The sequence below is a fragment of the Myxine glutinosa genome, chromosome 9 (genome assembly GCF_964187855.1).
Source record: "Myxine glutinosa chromosome 9, kmMyxGlut1.1, whole genome shotgun sequence".
In the NCBI taxonomy this organism is placed as follows: Eukaryota; Metazoa; Chordata; class Myxini; order Myxiniformes; family Myxinidae; genus Myxine; species Myxine glutinosa.
Genome location: NC_136269.1, coordinates 69,541,409 through 69,563,072, shown reverse-complemented (window position 1 = coordinate 69,563,072; position 21,664 = coordinate 69,541,409). Strand labels below are relative to the sequence as shown.

Genomic DNA, 21,664 nt, shown 5'->3' with positions numbered 1-21,664 from the left:
ATGGGAGACCAATCCAGACGATTGATGGCTGCTTGAAGACCGTCCCAGTCGGCCTGAGTGAAATGCCAGACTCGACGACGCTGAGGAGGCTCTCTGAGAATGGCCAGAGAGATGTCCACTTTGACAAGCACATGATCAGAAGAACCGATTGGAGCAGAAGAAGAGCAGCAGACATTAGCAGGGAAGTTTGTCATAACCAAGTCTAGAAGAGAAGATACTCCATTGGCTGAGATCCGGGTCGGGAAATTGACAGATTGTGTCAATCCCAGTGAGTCACAGAAGTCCTTTGCTGAGATGCCATGACTAGTGAGAGAGGAACCCACACCCAACCAGGTGGCATGATGACAGTTGAAGTCACCACATATGAGGAAGAGAGAGTTGGGATGAGTGGATAGAAGTTGGTCCATGTTGTCAGACAGTGAAATGTAGATGGAGTCATCACTGTTTGGGGGACGGTACAGAACACATATGAACAAAAGGTGGGAGCGGAGAGGAAGCCGTAACCAGAGGTACTCCTGCGGGTGAGGAGGAAAGAGAGCAGTGCAAGGAGAGTGAGGAAGAGAGTTTTTGACAAAGATAGCCACCCCACCACCAGGCCGAGGCTCAGGTCTATCATACCGGAGGAGGGAGTAACCAGGAAGAGATATTAAGGAATCAGAGACATCTTGAAGGAGGAAAGTCTCTGTTAAGCAGATCAAGTCTGGATTGTCAGAAGCAACCTGTATGGAGAGATCAGTCAGGTTTGAGCGAAGGCCCCGGATGTTTGAGGTCCATACCGTTAATGAAGAGAGAGGGGGAGCATCGGGTACAGGACAGGGGAGGGGAGGAGTAGGGTAAGATGAAGGATGAGAGGGGGAGGTAGGGAGAGCAGTCGATAGTGTTTCTGATGTTGCAGAAGAGTTCCAAGAAAGGGAAGGATGAGGAGGATGAAAGGTTTGCTGGTGAAGGGATGCGGCACAGTGAGGGGTTGTCCGAGGGGGGACAGAGGATAGTAGAAGGTTTGGGGGGGTGGAGGTATGAGATAGAAGGGAGACGAAGTGGGGAGGAGGCAGCCCGGAGGAGGAGGGGGGAGGAGAGAGAACTGGAGAGGAATGGTATGGGGGGAGAATTGAAAGGGAGGGATTGGGGGGGAGTTTTGAAGGGGAGGAGTGAGGGGGGAGTTTAGGAGGGGAGGGGCAAGGGGGGGAGTTTTGGAGGGAAGGGGAAAGGGGGGAGATCAGGAGTGGAGGGGCAAGGGGGGAGATTAGGAGGGGAGGGGCAAAGGGGAAGTTTAGGAGGGGAAGGGCAAGGGGGGAGTTCAGGAGTGGAGGGGCAAGGGGGGAGTTTAAGAGTGGAGGGGCAAGGGGGAAGTTTCGGAGTGTAGGTGCAAGGGGGGGGATTTGGATGGGAGGGGCAAGAGGGGAGTTTAGAAAGTGGATGATTAATGAAAGACGAACATTGATAACAAATTGGGTTTGTTGTGATTTTCAAGTTAGCAATCCGGTTCAGAACGATGGAGGAGGGATGGAATGAATGTGAATTTAGACCATGTAGTGAGGGAGACGTATAAGATATTGAATTTCTTTTTTTTGAAGTGGAATGAGTTGGAGAGGAAATTGAGAAAAGCCTTTTAAATAGGAAGAAAAACAGCGTGTTGTAATATACCACTGAATAAAAAACAGAAGGGGAAAGGTTAAACATATTTAAAAATATTTAAACAGAACTATGAACAATCTTATATGCACAAAAATACCAACGGGGGGAGAGCCGAGAGGGACCACCACGAGTCACGTGAACAGGGCAAACGGTGGATGGCAAGGAGATAATGGGGGTGGGGCGAACAGCACACCTGGACAGAAAATACAGGATGAGACAACAGTACACGTGGAGAAAATAAAATAAATGTTTTTGTTTTTGTTTTTGTTTTTGGGGGGGTGTGGGGGGGTGGGGGGGGTGGGGATTTAGAACGTTAGACAGTATTATGTTCGGGGTAGAAGGGAAAAAACCAAGAGCCAAGCAAAACACACTTAAGTTAACAAAACACCGACGGGGGTACAACTACAAGGCCACACACGAGGAGCAGAAAACGATTAATTAATTACGAGTTACAGGAAATTCAAACCAAAACTAACTATAATCAAACAATACCACATGGACGATAAAATAACGAATTGAAATTTGACAATCTATCTGGGGAAATGGGGGAGAAACACGTGGTCGAAGAACGAACGAACGAATAAGAATGAATAAACGAATGAGCACAGAGAAGGTAGTCTTTTTTCTTTCTTTTTTTGAGTTGAGATTTACATAAGGAAATAGGCTTTGGGGTGGAAAGACAATGCTGACAATGCATATCAGAGCAAAAACCGAGCCATGAGGTCGAAGGAACTGCATGCAGAGCTCAGAGACAGGATTGTGTCGAGGCACAGATTTGGGGAAGCCTACAAAAAAAATTCTGCTGCATTGAAGGTTCCCAAGAGCACAGTGGCCTCCATAATTCTTAAATGGAAGAAGTTTTGAACAACCAGGACTCTTCCTAGAGCTGGCCACCCGGCCAAACTGAGCAATTGGGGGAGAAGGGCCTCGGTAGGAGAGGTGACCAATAACCCGATGGTCACTCTGGCTGAGCTCCAGAGATCCTGTGTGGAGATGGGAGAAACTTCCAGAAGGACAACCATCACTGCAACACTCCACCAATCTGGCCTTTATGGCAGAGTGGCCAGACGGAAGACTCTCCTCAGTGAAAGACACATGAAAGCCCGCTTGGAGTTTGCAAAAAAGCACCTAAAGGACTCTCAGACTGTGAGAAACAAGATTCTGTGGTCTGATGAAACCAAGATTGAACTGTTTAGCCTCAATTCGAAGGGTCATGTCTGGAGGAAACCAGGCACCACTCATCACCTGCCCAATACCATCCCAACGGTGAAACATGGTGGTGGCAGCATCATGCTATGGGGGTGTTTTTCAGCAGCAGGGACTGGGGGACTGGTCAGGGTTGAGGGAACAATGAACGGAGCAAAGTACAGAGATATCCTTAATGAAAACCTGAAACAGAGCACTCAGGACCTCAGACTGGGCCGAAGGTTCACCTTCTAACAGGACAATGACCCGAAGCACACAGCCAAGACAATGCACGAGTGGCTAAGGGACAACTCTGTGAAGGTCCTTGAGTGGCCCAGCCAGAACCCTGACTTGAACCCAATCCAACATCTCTGGAGAGACCTGAAAATGGCTGTCCACCAACAGTCCCCATCCAACCTGCCAGAGCTTGAGAGGATCTGCAGAGAAGAATGGCAGAAAATCCCCAAATCCTGGTGTGCAAAGCTTATCACGTCAAACCCAAGAAGACTCGAGGCTGTAATCGCTGCCAAAGGTGCTTGTATCTTTAAGAAGACAACCAATGTATCTTTAAGAAAGCTTAACCAATGTAACCTGAAGAAACCTTAACCAATGCAACCTTAACCAATGCAACCTTAAGAACACTTCACCAATGCAACCTTAAGAACACTTAATATAACCTTAAGAAAGCTCAACCAATGTAACCTTAACCAATGTAACCTGAAGAAACTGTAACCAATGCAACCTTAACCAATGCAACCTTAACCAATGCAACCTTAACCAATGTAACCTGAAGAAGACTTAACGAATATAACCTTAAGAAAGCTAAACCAATGTATCCTTAAGAAACTTTTTCTAATGTAACTTGAAGTAACCTTAACCAATGTAACTTGAAGAAACCTGAACCAATGTAACTTGAAGAAACCTTAACCAATGTAACCTAAAGAAAGCTCAACCAATGGAACCTTAAGAAACCTTTCCTAATGTAACTTGAAGAAACCTTAACCAATGCACCCTTAACCAATGTAACTTGAAGAAACCTCAACCAATGTAAACTTAACCAATGTAACATAAAAAAAGCTCAACCAATGCAACCATAAGAAACATTTACGAATGAAACTTGAAGAAACCTTAACCAATATAACCTTAATAATCCTTAACCAATGTAACGTCAAGAAGCCTTAACCAATGTAACCTTAAGAAACCTTAACCAATGTAACCTGAAGAAACCTAAACCAATGTAACGTTAAGAAGCCATAACCAAAGTAACCTTAAGAAACCTTAACCAATGTAACCTTAAGAAACCTTAACCAATGTACCCTTAACCAATTTAACTTGAAGAAACCTTAACCAATGAAACCTTAAGAAACCTTAACCAATGTAATGTCAAGAAGCCTCAACCAATGTAACCTGAATAAACCTTAACCAATGTAATTTTAAGAAACCTTGACTAATGTAACCTTAAGAAACCTTAACCAATGTAATGTTAAGAAGCCTTAACCAATGTAACGTTAAGAAGCCTTAACCAATGTAATGTTAAGAAAGCTCAACCAATGTAACCTTAACATTGACTAATGTAACCTTAACCCTCTGGAGTCTACAAGCCGATTCTATCGGCTTCACGCATGCGCCGAAATGTTGACAAGCCGAATTTATCGGCTCTAACCGCATTCAAATTTACCGCGCAATTACCACCTCCTGCATTCGATGTGTGTGTAATGGTTTAATAGTAGACTCCAGAGGGTTAAGAAACCTTGACTAATGTAACCTTAAGAAACCTTAACCCATTGTAACCTTAATAAACTTTTACTAATGTAACCATAAGAAACCTTAACCAATGTAACCTTAACCAATGTAACTTAAAGAAAACTTAAGCAATGTAACCTTAAGAAAGCTCAACCAACGCAACCTTAAGAAACCTGGACTAATGTAACCTGAAGAAACCTTAACCAATGTAACCTTAAGAAACCTGGACTAATGTAACCTTAAGAAACCTTAACCAATGTAACCTTAACCAATGTAACTTAAAGAAAACTTAAGCAATGTAACCTTAAGAAACCTTAACCAATGTAACCTTAAGAAACCTGGACTAATGTAACCTGAAGAAACCTTAACCAATGTAACCTTAAGAAACCTGGACTAATGTAACCTTAAGAAACCTTAACCAATGTAACCTTAAGAAACCTGGACTAATGTAACCTGAAGAAACCTTAACCAATGTAACCTTAACCAATGTAACCTTAAGAAACCTGGACTAATGTAACCTTAAGAAACCTTAACCAATGTAACCTTAAGAAACCTCAACTAATGTAACCTGAAGAAACCTTAACCAATGTAACCTTAACCTGAAATTTAACATGAAGAAACTTTAACCAATGTAACCATCGCCCTCCGTTAGTGCAGCGGGGCTTTGGACATGGTGGTTAGCATGCCCGAATTAACAACAGTGCATGAGGGAGCACAAGCCAAGGACCCTTTATCCTGGGGGGCCCTCAGACTTTCCCTTTATTCACCTTTTTACTTTTAATCATTTATCAGCTAACTGCCATGTTGGAAGTACGTTAGCAACTCTAAGCTAGCGATATTTCCTGGAAATGCCTTCGTATTTCGGCCATATTTCCGTATTTCAGCCATATTGCCATACGTCATAATTGGATGGCAATAATGAAGCATTTCCTCGCCATAGGTTGTAATTTTTACTTATTAGCATGGTGAAGGATTGAAGATCCAATCACAAAACAACTTCGCTCTTCCACTTCTCGCATATTCCCCAATCTCATGAGGATTCCTTCGTTCTTCACTCCCCTCAATACTCACCCTTCCCCAATTTTCAGTTTTCACCGATTCCATCACAATTCAATCCCTTCAGTTCCCTTTTAACTGTTCCCTCGTTCCTTCAGCTCTCAGCGATTCACTGGCAGTGCACCACGGCACTTCTGGTGGGGATATAGAGTACATTCATGGTGAGCAGCAGCCCCTATAATATAGGAACGTGCTAAATGTGAGATACCCAGCTAACACTGACTTTGGGCCAACATCAGGCTGTCAGCCTGACGTGATTTTGTCCATTCATTTATTTGGCCATCCTGCTAATATTCATCAAACGACAGGGTTTGGATGCAACTTTTCCTAATGTTACCATTGTCCTGACAATTTTCCTGTTACTGCATTTGACAGTGAGGCTGAGCATAGATTTTCAAAAATGAAATTAGTGAAGAATATGTGGTGTGTGACCATGGACCAAGACAAGATGAACTGCCTCGCCATCATGTCATGTGACAGTATTTGAGGCTGAGTGGAGCTTTTCAAAAATGAAATTAGTGAAGAATATGTGGTGTGTGACCATGGACCAAGACAAGATGAACTGCCTCGCCATCATGTCATGTGACAGTATTTGAGGCTGAGTGGAGCTTTTCAAAAATGAAATTAGTGAAGCATGTGCAGCGTGTGACTATGGACCAAGACAAGATGAACTGCCTCGCCATCATGTCTGTTGAAAGCGTTCTGATGTGCATGGTTGAATCCGACGATGTGCTTTTTGCCAACTCTCCTCTGAGCTAGCTTGGGTTTGAATTTTTATTTTTTTTTTTGTATACAAGGTTGAGGCTCGTGAAAGAGCGAACATTAATCACACAAAAAGTCAAACCGACACATAAAACACAAAATAAGGGGAGCGGTAGACAAGATGGGGAGAGAGGGAGAAGGACACAAACAACATTTGAGAGCAGGGACATCGAGAGAACTGTGGGAGGGAGAGGGCTTGGGGGGAGGTGGGAGATTTATAAAACATATTGACACTGCAAGGACTTCCAGGAAAGAAATTGGAATTTCGAAAAAGTGTATCTGGGGTGAATTAGCGGGAGTAGAAAAGATCACGGTTTTGGATGGGGGAAGATAAGAGATGGTGATGAACAGCTGTTTTAAAGACCTGGAGGGAGGAGTGGGATTGAAGGGAGTGGGGGAGTTTGTTCCAGAGGCGAGAGAAAAAGGGAATGAAAGAGTGAAGGTGAGCAGAGAGCCTAGATTTTGGCAGTTTAACCATAAGAGGGTTGCTGGCAGATCTTGTGCGACCTGCAGGAATATTTGGGGGACAGAGCACAGAGAGAGCTGGGGGGGCAAGGCCGGAGAGGAGTCGGTAGAAGACAGAAAGACCACCAACCTGCCTGCGGTGAGTGAGTGAAAGGCCCTCGGAGTTAGATTCATCGCAGGAGATTCCATTGATTCTGATTTTGGCTTGATTGATTCTCATTCATTCTGATTCTGATTCCAATTTTGGCCCAACTATAAGCTGTCATCCTGGTATTTCATATGCAAGGTAAATCATCAATGTGTGTTCCTGTCTTTCGTCTGGACATCAAAAGGCAAGTCCAAGCTAAGGTCACAATTAAATGACAAATTCCCATTAGCTGCAACAATGCCATGGGTAGTATCATTCTTCTACTTTTATATGTAGCACATGGCTGCAGGTACCATGATTTGCTGGGGGTGCAGCTGTGCCCCTGATGCAGTGCTCTCTGTAGGTTGGAGCAAGAGCTTGTAATTTGTTCAGGGTGATGGAGAGAGCTCGCCCCTTCTTCACAAAGGACACTGTGGGATCTGTAATGTCCACGAACTAATGCCAGCAGACAGTGTGCGCAGTTTAACATCCATCTGAAGGATGGATGGCACACACACTGACCTTGCCTGTGAAACACCAGGATGACAGTTTATGGCTGTGTCGAGATTAAAACCCAGGAGATACAGCTCAAAGGCTAATGTGCACACCTCTGGACTATCCTGCCAGTTTATACCGTGTACCCCGCCCCAGTCCTCTCCCGTCCGGGGTTCTTCCCTGTTATCCTTGTTCTCTATTGTTGTCCCTGTTCCTTCCTTGTTCCTGTTCTCTACTGATGTTGTGCTACTCTCCCCCCCCCCCACCTCGTCTCCCACTCGTCTCGTCTCCCATAAATTCAAAAACAAAAAAAAGTATGTGTGTGTGTGTGTGTGTGTATGTGTATGTGTATGTGTATATATATATATATATATATATATATATATATATATATATATATATACATTTCCATATCTGTGTATTAACCGCACCCCCAACTTAACTTTTTTGCCCATAAAAAAGTTTGGTAAATACACTGGAAAATATGGTAATTCAGAATTGAGCATTACATATGAGGCAATTTCGAAACGAAGTGAAGAAATATTACAAAATACACTTCTGATTTTGTGTATTTCATTTCACTACATTTTGTTATGTAGACATGTGCAACGAGTCATGCAGTTTTTATGAATGAAAACAAGAAGTTACAAATAATTAATTAACTTCACAAATCAGGTCCCAGCCCAAACGTAGCAATTTGACATCAATTAATTTTTCACTTTCAAGTGCAATTCACTTTCAAGTGTAATTTGTACAAGTTCTAATTCATACAATTCAGGCATGTTAAAATTACACAATAACTTTTTAAAAGTGTTACTCATGGGTCAAATGTGAGATGTATGTAACTATGTATGGGTCACCACATGCAAGATTGGAAGGTGCACGCGATAACATTTAAAGCATTTGCCCACATTTTTGTGGGAAGCCCACATTTGCCCACATTTTTGCCCACATTTGCCCACATTGCCCACATTTTTAAAGCAAATCCAACGGAAGGAAATCTCATTTCCTTTCACAAAGCCCGAAACAAGTGTGTGTCCACCCTCAGGAGAGCCAGGAAACAATATCTCTCCGTTCTAAAGACCGAACTCTCTTATCTGTCTCCCTCTTCCAAATCCTGGTGGCGTCTGGTCAAATCCGTTTCTGGTGTTTGTTCCCCCTCCATCCCCTCCCTTACCTCAAACGGCTACACAGCTGACTCCGCACGTGAAAAAGCTGAATGCCTCAACTCTGTGTTTGCCTCTAAATCTTGTGTCCCAAACCCATCCCTCTCTGTACCCACCATACCCAGTCGTACCCTGCTGCTCCTGGACTCCGTGTCCTTTCCTCCTGACAAGGTGGAAAAGTTTCTGTCAACCCTCGACTCTGATTCTGCAACTGGACCCGACGGCATCAGCCCACGGGTCCCAAAATCCTGCTCTGCTGCTCTATCTCACCCTCTCTCTGTTCTCTTCACCCTCTCTTTTGCTCAAGGTCAACTGCCATCTGCTTGGAAATCAGCCAACATCACCGCTTTGCACAAAAAAGGTGCAAAAACAGATCCTAGCAACTACAGACCAATCAGCCTTCTCCCAATTATCAGCAAAGTCATGGATTCCATCATTGCTTCGGATATGAAATCTTTCCTCTTCTCCAATGGCTTGATCTCTGATCATCAATTTGGTTTCAGACCAGGTCACTCTACTCTGGACATGCTGCTTCTGCTGTCTCAACAATGGATGGAGGTCCTCAATGCCAAACAGGAAATTAGAGCTGTCTCCCTCGACATATCACGTGCCTTCGACACGGTCTGGCACCCCGCTCTGCTCACCAAACTCTCCTCCTTTGGTATCCATGGAAATCTCCACGCATGGCTGGCGGACTTCCTCTCTAGTCGTCGTCAACGTGTGGCCCTGAATGGGTTTCTCTCATCTCCTCTTCCTGTTCAGGCTGGAGTTCCCCAAGGCAGTGTTCTGGGCCCCGTGCTTTTTCTGGTCTTCATCAATGATCTCTCTGACTCTCTCGAAAATCCTCTCTATCTCTTTGCTGATGACTCCACTCTCTGCCGCTCCATTCCTCTTCCCTCAGATCGGCAGTCTGCTGCCTCCTCACTCTCTGAAGACCTGGACAAAATCACAGACTGGTCAAACAAGTGGAACATGTCTTTCAATCCTGACAAATCTCACACTCTTACTATGTCTCTCCGAAAAGATCGACTGGACAACCCTCCCATCTACTTTCTCAACAATCCTCTCCAAGAAGTTCTGTCGCTCAAGATTTTGGGTCTCACTATCTGCCATGATCTTTCTTGGGAAAACCACATTTCCAAGCTGGCCTCCAAAGCCAGTCGCCGACTGGGCATCCTCCGTCGTGCGAAGTCCTTCCTCGGCACACCTGAGCTCCTCACCACATACAAGGCTTTCATCCGCAGCTCAATGGAATACTGTTCTCCCCTATGGGCCGGTGCTCCTGCCTCACACCTAGCTCGGCTTCACGCTGTTGAAACCAAAGCTTTCAGAATTATTGGAATCTCCCGCGATGAAGCTATCTCTGAGGGCCTTTCACTCACTCACCGCAGGCAGGTAGGTGGTCTTTCTGTCTTCTACCGACTCCTCTCCGGCCTTGCACCCCCAGCTCTCTCTGTGCTCTGTCCCCCAAATATTCCTACAGGTCGCACAAGATCTGCCAGCAACCCTCTGATGGTTAAACTGCCGAAATCTCGGCTCTCTGCTCACCTTCACTCTTTCATTCCTCTTTTCTCCCGCCTCTGGAACAAACTCCCTCACTCCCTTCAATCCCACTCCTCCCTCCAGGTCTTTAAAACAGCTGTTCACCACCATCTCTTATCTTCCCCCATCCAAAACCTTGATCTTTTCTACCCCCGCTAATTCACCCCAGATCCACCTTGTTTGAAATTCCAACTTCTTTCCTGGAAGTCCTGGCAGTGTCCATATGTTTTATACCTCTCCCACCGCCCCCTTCCCATGCCCCCCCCCCCCCCCAAAGCCCTCGCCCTCTCTCAGATCTCTCGATGTCTCCATGTCTCTCGGTCCCTGCTCTCAAATGTTGTGTTTGTGTCCTTCCGCCTCTCTCCCCATCTTGTCTACCGCTCCCGATGTTATATGTTTTATGTGTCGGTTTGTCTTTCTGTGTGATTAATGTTCGCTCTTTCACGAGCCTCGATCTTGTATACAAAAAAAAAAAAGAAAAAAAAAAATAAGATAGCTCTATTTATGGAGAACTACATCCAAATACATAGATACAGAATGCAACAACAACAAAACAGGCATTTTAAGGCCATTTTCCCTGCTAAAGCAGGGGTTAGCCTTGCGGTCCTCATGACAATCTTCTCCATTTTGCCCTATTTTCTGCATCTCCCCTTCTTAACCCCCTTGCCCACATTTCTTCTTCCACCATCTTTAGCCAAGTCTTTCTCGGTCTTCCCCATCCTCTACTTCCTTCCACATTCATTTCCATCACTCTTCTCAACCAGTCACTTTCATCCTTCCTCAACACATGACCAAACCATCTCAACCTGTTCCTCTTCACAGCATCAATCACAGGCTCCATTCCCATCATCTTTCGCAATTCATCATTTGCCTTCCTCTCTCTCAACGATACTCCACACAAACACCGAACCATTCGCATTTCCACCCTTTCCAGCCTTCGTTGCTGCTCTACGTTCATTACCCATGTCTCGCTCCCATAAATCATAACACTTCTCACACATGCAGCATACACCTTTCCCTTCAGCTTCAACAAAACTCCCCTCCTCGTCAGCACGCCACTCAGTTCCCGAAACTTCTTCCATGCACATCTCACTCCAGCAATCGTTGACGAGTCTGATCCACCTTCTCCATTCAGCATGTCTCCGAGGTAGCAAAATGTTTTCACACCTTCCAGCTTCACGCCGTCTCCAAGATCCAACTCAACATTTCCTCTATCTGCAGCTCCCTCTGTGCACACCTAAAACATGAATGTAGCTGCCACACTGGTTAATGACCCTTTCAAACCACCACATTTTGATGAACCCACTCAGCGTACATTGTACATTGAATGGAGTTCACTCCAACACCATTCCTGCACACATCACACGGCCACTTCCCAGTTCTTTCCACCTCACCACATGCTTTACCACTTGCCATCACCTTCCACTTGTTCATCTTCTCCTTCAGTCCATCCATACTTTCGGCAATCAACACCAGATCATCTGCATGCAACTCCCACGGTATACCCTCCTTTACATTCCAAGCCAGCACCTCCTTCACAGCTACAAATAGTAGTGGACTTGGTACCGACCCCTGATGTACTCCCACCTTTACCTCAAACTCACCACTGTTCCCGTCCTTCGTCCTTACAGCTGTGCGCGCTCTTTCGTACATTGCCATCACTACTCTGATCAACCATTCCTCCACTCCTAACTTCCTCAATGCCCATGTCACTACTTCGCGTGGAACCCTATAGAATGCTTTCTCCAGATCAACAAACCAAAGAAACAACTTCTTCCTCTTCTCCATGTACTTCTGCAACTGTCTTGCAATAAAAAGCGCGTCTGTCATTCCTCTTCCTGGCATTAATCCAAACTGCATTTTGTCGATCTTCACTTTCTTCCTTATCCTCCTCTGCAACACCCTTTCCAATACCTTCATTCCATGCTCCAATAATTTTATCGCTCGATCCGAGCCACAGTCCAGAGGGTCACCTTTCCCCTTGTATGGAGGGACGAGGGTACTCAGTTCCCAATCCACTGGAATGCAGCCTTCTTTCACCACCAGATTACAGATCTCTGTCATTCTCTTCACACCCCAACTTCCTGCTGCCTTCAACATATCTCCCACAACTCCGGTCGGCCCTCCCGCTTTTCAACTCTTCATTGCTTTTATCGCTTCCTCAACTTCCTTCTCAGTTATCTTCTCTGCCGGTCCTAAAGCTGGGTTACTCTCGATGTTGCCGTCCTATTCATTCCCTGCATTCAACAGCATTTCCATATATCTCTTCCATCTTCCTTTAATTCAATCTGGGTCCACAACGATTTGTCCCACTTCATCCTTCAAGCAACTCACCCCCATCACATCACACCTCTCTTTTGCTATCTGCTTTGCAATCCTGAATATCGCTCTCTGACCCTCTTCCGAATCCAAGCGTTCTCCGAACATATTCCTACATGCCTCCTGCGCCTTTGCTGCCTCTTTCTTTGCAGCCTTCTTGGCTGCCTTATAAATTTCATGCTCTGCCTTTTCTGCCCCCATACCCTTCGCCTTCTGCCACTCCTTGAACTTCTTCCTCTTCTCGTCAATCCTCTTTCCAGCTTCATCATCCCACCACCATGTTTCCGAGTGCCTCGGCGGTCCTTTTGTCCATCCACATACCTCACCAACGGCTCCCAACAGACTATCTTTCATTGACATCCAACCACTTTCAAGCTCAACCACACCATCCTCGACCATACTCAGCCTCTCTTTTAATGCCTCCCTCACTGTCACCTTTTTCAACCTCCACACCTTCATTCTCGTTTGGTACTTCACCCGCGGAGCTCTCCTCGCACCTTTCACCCTTATGTCGCAGACAACCAAGTGGTGCTGTGAAACAGTCTCCTCCCCCGGGATCACCTTTGTGTCCCGGAGGTGCCCCCTATCTCGCCTACGCACCATCAGGTAGTCAACAGTTGTCGTCGACCCACCTGACGTGTATGTAACAAGCTTATTATCCCCTTTCTGGAACTGAGTATTACAAATCAACAAATCAGCTCCATCAGCAAACTCCAAAATCCTTTCACCTTCTCCATTCCTCACACCATATCCGTAACCCCCACGAACTCCCTCAAAACCGTCCATTCAGGTCTCATTCTACCACAACAACTTCCTCATCTTTCACGTTTTCCATCAGCTTCTCTATTGCACACCAGAACTTGTCCTTCTCTTCATCGCTCCAACCGACCTGCGGAGCATATCCTGCGGAGTTTATGGAGACCCATACACCGATCTCCACGTCGGGAATCAGACGTTTCGTCGTCATAAATGGAGTGATTTCCACCCTTGCTTCGATCAAGTTCCCCACCTTGAGTTTTGAAGTGCGGGAGTGGGGTCCCCCACGGGGTACTTCGGGCTGTACCCTGCCCATATGTAGTTGTAATTGTCATGGTTCCCTTTTTGAGGGTTTTTATGGCCGGATGCCCTTCCTGACGCCAACCCTTTTAGTTGCCTCTTACGACACACGCAGGGATACGGTGTACCTATTCGAAACCGGGGTACACACCAGGGTGATGCAGAATGCAGATGTATACATTTTTATACAGTGACAGTCAACGTCCTAGTTAACATTGTGTCGGTATGTACATGTTGGTCATGAGCATATTGTTTGTACTCAGGTAAGGAGAATTGGTAAAAGGATCTGGAAATTTGATTTAAGTTTAGTACACTTTAATGTATTGCTGTGTATTTTCTCCTGAAGACGCAGCATAAATACCAGTGCAAAATGCATAGCAATTCCCAGGTTAAGAAACGGTGGAATAGAAAGTTATACTATCCAAAACGAGCAGAAAATGTAATTGGTCGAGATGATGTAAAATGCCGTAAATGCCAAGTACTGCTAAACGGAAGGTTTTTGAAAGTGCCAACAACGTAATGGTGTTTTACAGTATTCAGGTGTATAATTCAATTTAAATGAAATAAAGAATTAAAGGTCGTAGAAAAAAATGCAGTATCTTTTACCCACCTTATTTAACACATTACATTACTTATTCGTGCCTGTTGTTTGTGTCTTTTATGAAATCTCTAAAAACACTAAGTTTCCTGTTTGGAATGATTTTCAATTTTGTTTGACTGCCAAACAGAGAGTGTAAAAATAATATCTCGCTCCTTTTTGTGCATGAACAGTGCCCTATAAATGACCATGCATTTAACATTGTACCTGGGAATCCCTGGCATTGCGAGTCATTCCTCCTTGAACCATCCCGATAGCATAAACACACCAAATTTGCGTTAAATGTCACATAGCCATTCCTAAAACGACTTAAGCCAAATAGATGGCGAATTGTAGAGTATTATCATGAGTCATGTGTAGACATATATATACATATATATAGATTGTGGGAGAAGTGATTTGGATGCAGAGCACCAGGAGCATTCAGATCGGGTGAGGATAATTGGAAAGTTACATGTTGCACATCCAATTTCCAGACAGGGTTTCTTCCCTCAATAGCTCGTCTGGTTTGTATACAAACTAGGGCATTGCCCGTACTATATCTATATCTAAAATTATATCCCCCCCCCTCTATTTACATGAAATGGTTTGGTCCAAAGCGAACGGCTTGCGAGTACGGTGACAATCCCCCCCCCTCTATTTACATGCAATGGTTTGGTCCAAAGCGAACGGCTTCCGGAGTTTGGTAAAGAAATCGCCATCGCGTGCACAAACGCGCAGGAAAGCGAATGAATCGCAAATTCGGTTTTATTAGTTTTAAAACATAGTTTAACGCCAACATAGTTTGCAAACGTGAAATAAATGAATACGCTCTCAAATGTGCCATCCGAGGCAGAGTGTGTCCTCCACGTTCGGCACACGCGATCGTTCGCTGCTCTCTGATTGGTTGAATCGTTTTTTGGACATAGCTCGGTAAGTAATTGTCCGATTAATATGAAACCTTGAAAAGGCACATCCTCGGGTCCCCAGCAATATACCTGGCAAGTTAAAAGTATATCGGACCCGTGGTTGTCGAGAAACAGCGGTCACAGACAAACAGACGTACAGACGTACAAACGTACAAACAGAGATTACTGGAATTATAGATAGATAACATTCAATTTAAATTAAGTTGTTCCTTGATCATAAACTGACGTTTGCGCACAGACAAAGTGAACAAACTGCTTGACCCCGCTTATCACTTTGCACGCATGAGGTAAATATAGTATATTACCAGTCATTCTATGTTTATGGATAAGTAGTCAAACAAGCACAACAACACAGACGTGGCATCAGCCCTTGATGACATTGAGCAGCAGTTGGTATCACTGGCAAGACATGTCTTGTCAAGACAGACAACGTCTTCATGGGCAACCGGGAAAGAAGGACCTTGGATAGGGAGGTGACCAAGACCCAATGACCACTCGGACAGAACTACAGAGTTCCTTGGCTGAAATGGTAGAACCTGCTGGAAGGACAACAGTCTCTGCAGCACTTCATAAATATTGGCTTTATGGGAGAGTGGCCAGCTAGAAAACTCTCCTGAGAAAAAGGCACATGATAGCACGCCTGGAGTTTACAAAAAGGCACGTGAAAGACTCCGAGAGCATGAGGCAAAAGATTCTGTGGTCTGATGAGACGAAAATTGAACTCTTTGGCCTGAATGCAAAGCGCTACATCTGGCGGACACCAAGCACAGCTAATCTAACACCACCCCTACTGTGAAGTATGGTGGTGGCAGCATCATGCTGTGGGGATGCTTCTCGGCAGTAGGGACTGGGAGACTTGTAAGGATAGAGGGAACAATGAATAGAGCCAAACAGGCAAATCTTTGAGGAGAACCTGCTTCAGAGTGCAAAAGACCATAGACTGCAACTAAGATATACATTCCAACAGGACAATGACCACAAGCATGCAGCCAAAAACATTAGAATGGCTTCAGAACAAGAACGTGAAATTCCTTGAGTGGACCAACCAAAGCCCAGACTTGAATCCCATTGAGAATCTGTGCAAAGACTTCAAGATTGCTGCTCATTGACGCTCTCCATCCAATTTGACAGAGCTTGAGCAAATCTGCAAGGAAAAATGGGGAAAACTCCCCAAATCCAGATGTGCAAAGCTGATACAGACATATCCAAGACTCAAAGCTGTAATCGCTGCCAAAGGTGCTTCTACCTATTGACTCAAGGGGTTGAATACTTATGTAAATTAGATATTTCTGTATTTCACTCTTAATTATTTTGTGAAGAATTTTTTTTAAATATTCCACTTTGACATTATGCGGTATTATGTGTAGATCAGTGACAAAAAAATCTCAATTTAATTATTTTAAATTCAGGCAGTAACACAACAAAATGTGAAAAAAGTCAAGGGGTGAGAATACTTTCTGAAGGCATTGTAACATGAGGGAGTGACATGTGAGGGTGAGTAAGAGGCGGAAGATATGGCTATATGTAAAATTCCGATTAATGCTGCATTCTATTTCATTAGCACTAAACTTCCGGATTTTTTTGAAACAATGATTAAAATCATCATTTTATCTGAATTGAAATAGTATATAATTGAACACTGCATGGGGTATCATTTTTTATGAACTCTCTAGTTTCTTCTGTAAAACTTTATACATATAATTCATTTCAAGTGCTGTACTGATCACCTAAACCTGAAATAAAGTTGTACAATCAAATATTCTCTCTTTTTAATTTTAAGCATAAAAATTTTGTTCCTAAAACGGTCATTTCTCTGGTCACATATGTAAAACAGTACATAACCACAGGTCAAATTTTATGACTTTTGCACACAGTATTCCTAGTACAAGCAAAAAACAATACATTAAAGCGCGGCGTTACGCGCGCTGCTTGCGAGCAAGGAGGAAGCGGACAAGCGGTAACTTATAAGCGTCTTTATTTCAGGAGCTCACTGTAACACTGGCGCGCTCCGGGCTGCGCGCCCGGTGTATATCATGAGGCCACGCCTACCCCTCGGGCGTGGCCACCGCCCACTTGGTGCGCGGAATGATGTCACCACGCCAGTGGGCTTTTGTGTCCGCCACACGCGCCCCCCCAGAATTCCCGCGCACCTGGAGGGCCAGTTTGCGGGGCAGACGAATGACCCGGCCGAAGCGCCCCCTGGCGATCGGCGGCGTCCGGGGTGCAGGGATGCCAGGTGGGATGCCCCTGGCTGCCCCTGGGATGGGTGCAGGACCGGGGGGCGGCGTGGCGGCGTGGCTGGGGGTCCGCCCGCAGGGGGGCGGCCCCGACGTGGGGGTCGGGCCACTGGCGGTGGATGGTCCACGTCGAGGTGGGCTGGCTTGAGGCGGTCTACCGAAACGCGGTCAGGAGTACCGCCGATGTCCAGGGTGAAGTGCTTCGCCCCGGTCTCCAGCACGCGGAAAGGCCCGTCGTACGGGGGCCGCAGTGGTGTCCGGTGGGCATCGTGGCGGACGAAGATGTACTCCGCCGTGCGAAGCTCCGGGGCGACGTGCGTCGGTGGGTGCCCGTGGCATGCCGTTGGCACCGGGGCGAACCTCTGGGCGGTCTCTTGCAGAGCGGAGCGCTGCTGTGCCGCGGACCATGGTGCCGTGGAGTCGGGGAGGAACTCGCCCGGCACCCGCAGCGGTTGCCCGAAGACCAACTCCGCCGCGGATGCGTGCAGGTCCTCCTTGGGCGCCGTCCAGAGGCCCAGCAGGACCCAGGGGAGCCTGTCGACCCAGCCGCCGTCGCGGAGGGTGGCCCGGAGCGCGGCCTTCAATGAGCGGTGAAATCGCTCACACAGGACGTTAGCCTGGGGGTGGTAGGCCGTGGTTCGGTGCAGCCGGACCCCGAGCCCCTGCGCGACCGCCCCCCAGAACTCCGAGGTGAACTGGGGCCCGCGGTCGGACGAGATGTCTGAGGGGGCGCCAAACAGGGCGACCCAGGTGGCGATGAAAGCCTGCGCGACATTGGCCGCCGTTGTCGACGCCAAGGGCACGGCCTCCGGCCACCGGGTGGTGCGGTCCACCATGGTGAGGACGTAGGTGAAACCCCGCGAGGGGGGCGGAGGTCCCACCAGGTCCACGTGGACGTGGTCAAACCGGCGTTCCGGCACCGTGAACGGGGCCAACGGGGCCTGGGTGTGCCGGTGCACCTTGGCGCGCTGGCACGCGAGGCACGTCCTGGCCCAGCCGCGGACGGCCTTCCGGAGGCCATGCCAGACGAACTTGTCGGCGATCAGCCTTTGGGAGGCCCTCGCGCCCGGGTGGGACAGGCTGTGGATGGCGTCAAACACCTGGCGCTGCCAGCCCGCGGGCACGATGGGGCGAGGACGCCCAAGGGAGACGTCGCACAAGAGGGCCGCGCCCGCGCCGTCGAACGCCACCTCGGTGACGCGGAGGCCCGTGACGGCGGTCCGCAAGGCCTGGACGTCGGGGTCAGCGGCCTGGTCCCCTGCCATCCGGGCATAGTCGATGCCGAGGTGGACTGCGTGGGCGACGGCCCGGGAAAGGCAATCCGCCACCGGGTTGTCCTTCCCGGCGACGTGCTGGATGTCCGTCGTGTACTCGGACACGGCCGAGAGGTGACGCTGCTGCCGGGCCGACCACGGCTTGGTGACCTTGCCCATCGCGAAGATCAGCGGCTTGTGGTCGACGAAGGCAGTGAACGCACGGCCCTCGAGCAGATGGCGGAAGTGCCTGACCGCCAAGTGAAGCCCGAGCAACTCGCGGTCGAAGGTACTGTAACGGCGTTCGGGCGGGCGAAGCTGCCGGCTAAAGAACGCCAGCGGTTGCCAAGCTCCACGCACCCATTGCTCGTGCACCGCGCCCACCGCGTAATCCGAGGCATTGGTGGTGAGGGCGATCGGTGCATCGGGCGCCGGGTGCGCGAGCATGGTGGCGTTAGCCAAGGCGAGCTTCGCGCCCGTGAACGCCGTGTCCATCTGCTCGGTCCTGGTAACGTCGCCTTTGCCCGGCTTACCTCGGAGAGCTTCATGCAGGGGGCGCAGAGGCTGGGCGATACGGGGCAGGAACCGATGGTAAAAGTTCACCATGCCCAGGAACTCCTGCAGCCCTCTGATCGTGTGGGGGCGCGGAAACCCCTTCACCGCCTCCACCTTGGCCGGCAGGGGGACGGCTCCGTGCCTGGTGACACGGTGCCCCAGAAAATCGATTATGGTGGCGCCGAACCGGCACTTTGCGGGGTTCACAATCAGGCCATGCTGGCCCAGGCATTCGAAGAGCGTGCGGAGGTGGCGTAGGTGCTCTTCGCGGGACGCGCTGGCGACGAGGATATCGTCCAGGTAGACGTAGACAAAATCCAAGTCACGCAGGACGCTGTCCATCAGTCGCTGGAACGCCTGAGCCGCATTCTTCAGACCGAAGGGCATGCGCAGGAACTCGAAGAGTCCGAATGGCGTGATGACCGCCGTCTTCGGGACGTCCTCCGGCCTGACGGGGACCTGATGGTAGCCGCGTATGAGGTCCACCTTCGAGAAGAAGGACATGCCCGCCAAACGGGCGGAAAAGTCCTGAATGTGGGGGACGGGGTAGCGGTCGGGAGTCGTGGCGTCATTGAGACGGCGATAGTCCCCGCACGGTCGCCATCCCCCGCCGGGCTTCGGCACGATGTGCAGCGGCGACGCCCAAGCGCTCTCTGAGCGCCGAACGATGCCGAGTCGCTCCAGGGTAGCGAACCCCGCTTTTGCCACCGCCAGCTTCGTCGGCTCGAGGCGGCGTGCCCGGGCGTAGACCGGTGGCCCGACGGTGGGGATGTGATGGGCCACCCCATGCTTGACGGCCCCCGCCGAGAAGGTGGGCCCCGTGAGGGCCGGGAAGCCGGCGAGGAGGCGGGTGAATGCGTTCGCTGCCGGAAGCGTACAGACCAACGTGGCCGGAACCGAACCGTTCGGCAAGCCGCTTGGCAAGCCGCTCGTTGAGCTGGGCAACGCACAAGCGAGCGAGCTGAATGTCTCGGCCTGGACAAGACATCTGCGCTTGACGTCGACCAGGAGCCCATTAGCGCACAGGAAGTCCGTGCCAAGCAGTGCCATGGGCACGTCGGCGGTGACGAACGTCCATCGGAAAACCTGCCCTCCGAACCGCAGAGAGAGGCAGTGTTTTCCGTACGTACGGATGGGCGTCCCGTTCGCGGCAAGCAGTGCGGGGCCCCCACCCGCGGCGTGCTTGTCTGACATGCCGGCGGGAACGACACTCACCTGCGCTCCCGTGTCGCACAGGTAACGGCACCCGGAGAAGGTGTCCGTTATGAACAGCAGGCTGCTCGAACGGCCGGCGCTCATCGCCACTATTGAGCGCCGGCCCAGGCGTTTCCCGACCTGTTGAAGGAGCATGGCGGATAACACTGCCGAGCTTCGTGGCTGAACTTGGCGTGGAACCAGCACCAGGTGGTGGAGCTGGAGGAGCGCGGCTGGCTCCGCCAGGCCGGTGGAGTTGGCGGGTTTCCCCGCGGTGGCGGTTTTCGCCGCGGCGGTGGGCGGGGCGTGGCGGCGGTCACGAGGTGCGTATCAGCATGCTGTGTATGCTGTATAAGCTGATGCTGTGGATCAGCAGCATCAGCAGCAGCATCAGCAGCATCAGCCACGAGGGCCGTGACGGCCACGCCGACTCTCGCCCGCGTGTCCGAAGCGGCGAAGTACTTATCCGCCTCGGCTGCCAATGCTCGGGGTTCCGTTAGCCCGGTCCCGGCCAACGCGAGGCGAACCTGCGCTGGAAGTTGGCGATGGAAAAGCGCCCGGAATAGAGAACCGGGGGCTTCGTCGCCCAACAGTGACAGCATATGGTCCATTCGGACCGACGGGCGCGTGTCACCGAGCTCGGGGAGATCCAGGAGGCGGTCGGCCCGTGCATCGTCCGTGAGGCCGAACGTGGCTAGGAGTAGCCGCTTGAGTGCCTCGTACTTGTGGCCGTCCGGTGGGTGGCGAAGGACGGACACAACTCGAGCGGCCGTGCCGGGCCCGAGGGAGGCGACGACGTGGCAATAGCGCGTGTCATCGCCGGTGAGGCGCCGAAGCTGAAATTGGGCTTCGGCCTGGACGAACCAGACTTCGGCCTGAGCCTCCCAAAATTCGGGAAGTTTGATGAAGTTGGCCATGGCAATGGCGTCGCGTGTGGAAGGATCGCTCCGGCAGATCCAACGTCAAGGGGGTCACCAGTAAAGCGAGGCGTTACGCGCGCTGCTTGCGAGCAAGGAGGAAGCGGACAAGCGGTAACTTATAAGCGTCTTTATTTCAGGAGCTCACTGTAACACTGGCGCGCTCCGGGCTGCGCGCCCGGTGTATATCATGAGGCCACGCCTACCCCTCGGGCATGGCCACCGCCCACTTGGTGCGCGGAATGATGTCACCACGCCAGTGGGCTTTTGTGTTCCCCACAACATCATACACATTTGAAGATTGGATAATTTGAGTTTGATACAGAGAAGTTGATGACTGAATTGTCCCATACATAACAAGCGCATGACCTTGAACCTCCCCTAAACCGGAAGTCCAGTCTGTCATAATTACTTCGTGGACGTTAAAGATCCCACGGTATGCTTCAGGAGA

General features: G+C 49.0%; 1 protein-coding gene across 2 annotated transcripts in view; it reads right to left on the bottom strand.

Annotated features, from left to right (window-relative positions):
* The window catches only part of LOC137435329 (ras GTPase-activating protein 3), a 267,088-nt gene that overhangs the window by 180,102 nt on the left and 65,322 nt on the right, over nucleotides 1-21,664 (bottom strand). The gene's annotated exons all lie outside the window — the stretch shown is intronic.